This window comes from Parus major, chromosome Z, assembly GCF_001522545.3.
Source record: "Parus major isolate Abel chromosome Z, Parus_major1.1, whole genome shotgun sequence".
Classification (NCBI taxonomy): domain Eukaryota; kingdom Metazoa; phylum Chordata; class Aves; order Passeriformes; family Paridae; genus Parus; species Parus major.
In genome coordinates, this window is record NC_031799.1 from 40238147 (window position 1) to 40245482 (window position 7336).

The following is a 7336-nucleotide window of genomic DNA, read 5'->3' on the forward strand; positions in this document are numbered from 1 at the left end:
TTTTGGTTACATCTTGCATTGCAAGCCAAGACACAAAGAAAATGTTAAATCATATCAGTATTCATAAAAAGTAGATGCTTCTGAGCACCACAGCTTAATGATTTACAATCTCTGAAGAGTAAAGTGTATAGGGAGAAAAGATGACCAGTCTTGAAATTCACAAACAGATAATAATTTTAAAAATGTGTCACCTGTGCACATTTGGACACTATGATAAATGTGAATATTTTCCACTAGAAAAAGTACATTACAAAAAAATAGTCGCATTATTAATAAATTGTTACAACTTTGTCAAAAGTGTGGAAGAAATGCAAAAGTACTTTGTGAAACTCTAAATGAACTTAAAACTCTTACCTTTCATTCACTCCTGTAGTGGTAGGAACATTCATTCAGCATCAGGAAAGCTGGACTGCACACTCATCTCTGCCTCAGAGGTTTTCATTAATCTTTTTCAATTCCGAAGAAAATGAGTGCTATAGTTAGCAGATTGTACACTAACCAAACCTATGGCTGATGATAAAACATTTTGCAGCCAAAATCAAAAGAATTTGTAACATTTACCTAGAGTTGTATACAAATCTGTGAACCATCAGATGCTGAGTATGACTGTTGAATCTGTTAACAGTTGTAATATGTGTATTGTTTTATTCCTTGCTCTCCATTTCTGCAAGTATCTAAGATCTCTTCGTTCCTGAAAGTACATGAAATCCCACATTGAAATTAACTAAAACACCATATTCTTTACAAATATTTGTATGCTTTAACAAAATCTAGTCTTATGTTTCAGGAAAAGAGAAACCTGAGAGCAAAGATTCTGGGAATCCAAGAGAATTCCAGCAATTCAAATAGATATTTCAAGCACCCTAATGGCAGGTTCAGAGAGGAAGGACAAAAAAAAGGTTTGTATAATGTATAGTCTTGGCAACACTTCCTAGGATAAAAGAAAACATCCTCACAACACAGCTATGACAGTAGAGAATGTAAGGTCACATTACAGATAACTTAAAGCTTATCTCATTATACCAATGTGGTAGATAGAGGAAATTTAAAAGAATGTGTAGAAAAAATTATGTTCTCTTCCATAGGTGTTTTAAAAAGATGGCAGAGACTGTTAGTATGAGCAAGCATAAAACTGTCTTTTTAAATGCTCTCAGACTACTTCATAAACCAATGTGGACTTCCTTAAATAAACTCTACTTTATGAATGACAATTGTTACATGGGCATCAGGGTGTAAAAGGTGACAAACTTTTCCTCTGTCATGATGGAAAGTTCTTGTCACTCTCCATTGACCACAGAAGAAGCTGAAACTGTCATACAAGTGCTGAAGCTTAAGAATAAGTAAGAAAATCTGGTTTTGTCCTAGCACAGTGTTTTGAAATGATGACTGCTGAATATTTTTATTTTAGTGACAGTTTTTAGAATTTTTCCAAACAGATGACTGTAGGGATGCTGAGGAAACAGATTTCTTTCTTTAGGGTAAGACCAAGAGACAGCAGAGAAGTTAATTTTGAAAAGACAGAAATAAAGTCATTATATTCACAAAATATAATCAGGTCTTTTTAAAGTGATTGAGGCAGCTCTATAGTCACTGAGCTATAAAACTATCTGAAAGTGGGAGCAGAGGTAATTTTTCTTTTACTTGATTTTGGTATAATTTTCATGAACAATTTCTGCCATTATTTCTAACTTAGAATATGATTCATCCACTTGAAATCATTATGAACTCCACAATTTTTATTAGATACTTGAGGTCACTGACAAGCAACAGAAAAGTTCCAATCTATGAAAAAAAATTATCCCACCTTTTCCTATCTCTGTGTGATTAATTATCCTTTGGAAATGATGATGATCAATACAGCTCTGATTTACAAGAAGCGAGTGTGAGAAAATAAGTAAAGAAGAATATAATAACAGTGGCATTGGACAACACTAGGAGTTTATTTTTGCAGACTTTTCAAAAAACTAAGACAACTCTAACTTGTCAACCTAGGAGGATATACCATCACCACAGAAGGAATATCAGCCTCTGTGACTGTTTTAGGTTGATGTCACTGTATTTAAAAAGACACAAATTGGAGCCCTTTACATGCTTGGATCTGCTGTCAGGAGAACCAAAAATGCTGGACTTTCAGGCACAGAAAATCAAACATCACTGATTTAAAATTATGCCAGACAAAATTATTATCAGACACCTGGCCATGTCCAGCTCTTCCAAAGCAGTTGTCAGACACATTTGCAGTAGGGTGACTAATTTGATATATAATACAGGATTATCTGTGATCACTTCCTGTTCTTCACCTGGGGCAATACAAGAAGAATTTCCATATTTAGAACAGATTTTTATGAAAAAGTGCGGAAGTGTCAGAAATAAAATTAAGTTTACAGAAGTAATGAAAAATGCATAGTAGCTGATGGAGCCCGTTATTTAGGAGAACCTGGTAAAATAAATTATTTTTGTCTTCAGTTTCTTCCAGACTGGTTTGTCTCTGCCTACAGATAGAATCCCTCTTTGGAAGTGAGGAAGTGCAAATGGCTGGTGTTTAGCACTCCAATTGATTCTTTCCACATAAAGACACATGAAAATATGAATTAATACGTGTAACTCCAATATATATTTTGGAAATACCTCTTCATCTTCCATGTAGGCTGTATGGTGGCAGGTGGAGTGATGGTTGTTCTGTGGTGTACCAGACCTCCAACAAACTCTGTGTGATCTTTTCCTACAGTGACAGTAATGAGACTTTGTTAAGGTATTTGTGATTTGTGATTAAGATCCATTGTAATAGATTGTTCTTGCTGGCTTTAGCTATGCCATTTTTCCATGAAGTTCATCCCACTAGTGACTTAAGAACAGTAAATGAAAAGAGCGTACTGTGTACACTTAAATAAACTCACTTCAGTGATATAAGTCCACCACAGCATCCATGACTCACAGCAAAATACAAAAAATACCCATGCTTTGCAGTCAGTAAAATTATCTTTAAGGTTATATACACTCATTTAGAGGTGATGATAAAGCACCATGTTAGCATTAATGTGATTTGTTTTTTTTTTACATAGAGAATATTTGTGACAAGTTGCTGTTAAAATTAGGATGGGGACCAGGTTGTGTTCATCTACTTTCTGTCCCATGTATTGTGTGGTGATTAGCCCATTTTATTTTCCCTCATAATATTTTAAAAGCAGATCAATACCTTCCTCTCTACAAAGCTGTCATACTTGTCTAAATATATATTGAACAAGTTCTGGCTGTTTGTTTTAGCTGCAAAACAGGTACCTGTAAGCAGAACTTTGTTGGCATTAATATCTCCATGCACAGCATCTGTCATGTCAAACACCACACCAGGTAGTAGAAAAAACATTCCATGGATGAATAAAATTACTGAGAAAAATTATACTAAGATGACAAAAGTGTCTGGTTTTATCTCACTTTGACAGTCAAACTGTGGCAAGAGAATTAACATTCCCATCATCTGGAAACAAAAAGTTGGTGTCTTGTTCTGCATCATGCTCAGACCTCCCTCTGACAGCAGAAGAAGCAGGACAAAATGATCCCTCTCTTATTTTCTAATTCACTGTTCTCAGAAATCTATCTCTCTCACAAACTTTTAATCTTGTTACTGTCTCCTGAATATTTCATCTTTCTGTAACATGTGAAATATACTGGTACATTTCTGGATATCATAATTAGAACATTTGCTTATGTATTTTCAGCAGAAACATGTGAGGCAGTAGATCAATCAAAGCATCTTTCTGCGGATCCAAGGGAGCATATCCAAGGGGGTCAGTCTGGATGGCAAGCCCCGGCAGTGGCTGCGATTTTCAGAATCGTATGAGAATCCGCAGTGGCTGATGCAAAGAATGATGGGCACACTTTGATGCAATCTGAAACAGAACTGGTTTAATGGGCAAAACAACAAACAGCAATCTGAACTTGGTATGGGGGTGCATCAAAAGGGCAGGGTCCTGGGTGGATACAGTAATTATATGAGATGGGATTAGGGAGGAGTTTGAGGGACACGGTCCAATGGGGAAACACGGTAACAAATTTTCATAACAATGCAGTAAAAATGAACTAATTGTGGAGCAAGGAACAGGGAACTTTCTAATTAATACAGACTAATTAATACAGAGGACTCCCATTGGGGTTTGCAGGTGAGATTTCTCTCACTCTAACCATGGAGATGTCTCCCACGGCCTTAGGGGCTGGTCCTCCAAGGCTGGAGATTGATTCTGGGGGCTGGATGGACTTCCACATCTCCCTCTTTTTGTTTTTCTAATGAAGAAGTGTAAACAGATTTTTCAAACATCTTAAACATTAATTTAAACAAACAGGGTAGAAGAACTAGGATGGTAACAACAATAAACACAACTAATAGAACAGTTTTGATGACAGTATCAGGTAACTCGAAATGTTCTACCCTTGGGACAACCTATTAAGACAGTTAACTCCCTGATCTTGCTTGTCAACACCCTCTCTTAGAAGACATATGCTGTGATGGATTGAGTTACTATGATCAATAACTTCACGCAACATAAACCCTCTAAGTCTTTGCAACCATGGCCATGGGCTACAAGAATAAAATCAATGGCCACTCTGTTCTGTAGGGCTGCGTGTCTAACAGCTGTTACGTCAGTAAGTAACTCACTGAAGGCGATTGATGTTGCACAGGTTTGTTTGCTAAGCCAGCACCCAATTCCATCTAATTCTTTTAAGGCTTTGGCTGCAGCCACCCCTGGCAATAGCATGGACTTAACAATCTCTGCTGATTTATTCCAATAGGTAATTTTATCATTGCAATCTGGTTTGAATTGGTGAATGGCTCTTTTAGTACAAACTAATTCATGTGCCGTGGTTAGATTAGGTACTAGCATAGTCAAACGCCCAAGCTACATGTGCCACATTTAATTTGTGATGGTATAGGCCAAGAGATGTGATTAGACAGGCCAAGCCCTATCTCTGCAAATAAAGAAACTGCCAGGTGTTAATTGAATTGAGTGCAGACTGGACCAGGTAGGAGTATTGGTAAAATTGTACCACAGGGTCTGATTTCTATACAATTCATTGTTTGGAGAAATGTCTTTGAATGAACTTAAGTAATAAAATTTTATACAATAGTCCATTTTTACTGATCCCAATAGTTCTTGGGTTTCAGTTGGTACATGTGGTAATTTCTTTGTCCAGTTATCCCAGACATTTATGGGGTTAAGTTTCCCGATTTTAATGCTTTGACCCTGAGTTTGCAGAGTACAGATGGTATCCACTGGTACTGGCCACACATCCGTAGGTAACCTCACTAGAGAGGTGGAGAAGGGGTTACTTGGGCTGGCAACCGTGGAGGCTCTGGAGCCAAAGGCAGTGATGGCGTGGAAGGAGGCCTCTAAGGTGTGAAGGTTTTCCCCCACATAAAGATTGTAGGAAAAGGCTTTTCCCATAGTTCCTTGCACCACCATTTTACTGTATCCCAGTTATACGTACCCAGTTAGCCTGTGAGCTGTCCCTCCTCTTTTTACCTTATATGTCCTCTCACTGGAAAGTTCTCCTTTCCCTGCTTCCCCATTGGTCCCAGTTTGCTGCAATCCTCCAACCCTGTTATCTCATTGGCTTTCCTTCTCCCTGACCCTTCCTATGCACCACTTTACCCTGTTCCTATTGGACCTTGACCCTCAGATCCACCCCCTCAATCCGATATATATCTCTGGACCCTCCATTGTTCCCTGTCTTTGATCCTGGACCCCTTCAGACCATGGTTGCAATAAACCCCACTGGAACTCTATACAGAGGTCCTTCCTGGCTCTCCACCATCATTCAGCTGTCGGTGGCGTGTCTGTGAGTGTGTGTGAGTGTGATTGTGCGCTGCCCAGACGCTTTCCTCTCTGGAGGCGCTTTTGGGAAGGTAGCGTCACCTGACCACCTACACCTGATGCTACAGGCAACTGAGAGACACATAGTCTCTTGCTTGGTAATACTGGCAAGAGTGATCCATACATTTTGTTTTGGTCGTGGGACTATCCAACTATCACTTGAAGACAGAGTGTTGAAAAAGTTTAGGAGCAGGAACATGGGACTGCGGGGGCTGAAAGAAATTATATTAGATAATTGTCAGTCTGGGTTCTCTTGGTTTTGATCTGTACCTCCTCCTTTATCTTTTCCTTCTGGGTCAGGGGCTGTTGGCTTGACAGGTGTTTCTCTTCTCTGCAGGTATGCCTTGATGTTTTTTGCTGGCACTTACTTAGGTCCACTACCTGTGGAGATACAAGCAAATTCCCTGCCCCAGGTAATGAGTGAAAGGGCCCTGAGATCTGTTTGGTCTCCAGGTCCTTCACTAGCACTGGTGGGTTTTCTTTTAATTTGGCCTGAGATGCATTAGAAAAATGTCGATACATGGGTGGATTTGGCTCCATCATTGAACTGTTTAGAAAATTAAAAATGCATAGGGCTTTTGGTAGGCTTTCTGTAATAGCTAGGGTTTCTATTCCCACCTTTTGTTTTTCTAAAAGGTCTTTTAAGGACTTACAAGACCTCTAAATAATTGATTGTCCTATAGGGAAGTGGGTATTCTGGTACAGTGTAATACCCCATAGTTGGAAAAAATTGAGCTTCTGGGAGATGTATGCCAGCCCACTGTCAGTTTTAATCTCCTGGGGGACTCCTAGGGACAGGAAAACTTCAGCATAATGCTTCATGGCATCCGGAGCTTTCTCTCCAGTATGGGCTGAGGCATACAGAGCTCCTGAAAAGGTATCAACAGAAGCATGGATATATTTATACTTACCAGAAGAAGAATAGTGAGTGACATCAGACAGCCAAAGTTGAAGACTATTTAGTCCTCTTGGATTGACCCCTCCCACAGATGGAAGCAAGGAGTGTCTTTGGCAGTCTGCACACAACTGAACAATTAATTGAGCCTGTTCTTTAGTGATTTTAAATGTTCCTGTCAAAGCCAGAGAATTTTAGTGGTAAGAATCACAACTTAATCTTGCTTGTTCTGTAAGTTTTGGTAAGGTAGTTTGCAAAGGCATTGTTAAGTGATCAGTCCTGGCATTTCCTTCTGCTATAAATCCAGGAAGGCTGGTGTGCCAGCGATGTGGGAAACTACTAGAAGAAAGAAGAAAAATTAATTTCTTAATTAACATATAAAGTGCCTCATCTGGAATTTGTTTAACTAAGGAAGCTTCTGCTTTTTCAACAACTCTGGTAACATAAAATGAATCAGTTATTAAATTAAGACATAAGGTAAATTTTGAGAAAAGTCTTACAACTGCAGCCTATTCAATGATTTGTGGGGAACCTGATACTATTTTAACATCAGATTCCCATTTGAGAGTTTTGG

The 7336-nt window shown here is 38.7% G+C and overlaps 1 long non-coding RNA gene across 1 annotated transcript; it reads right to left on the reverse strand.

The window, feature by feature from the left end:
• Positions 1–357: 357 nt before the first annotated feature.
• On the reverse strand, positions 358–3892 carry LOC109022999. The gene is made up of 3 exons (XR_004495500.1): positions 2629–3892; positions 562–691; positions 358–446 (listed from the first exon to the last, which is right to left on the reverse strand). It is a non-coding gene; the product is annotated as an uncharacterized LOC109022999 (long non-coding RNA).
• Positions 3893–7336: the final 3444 nt, after the last annotated feature.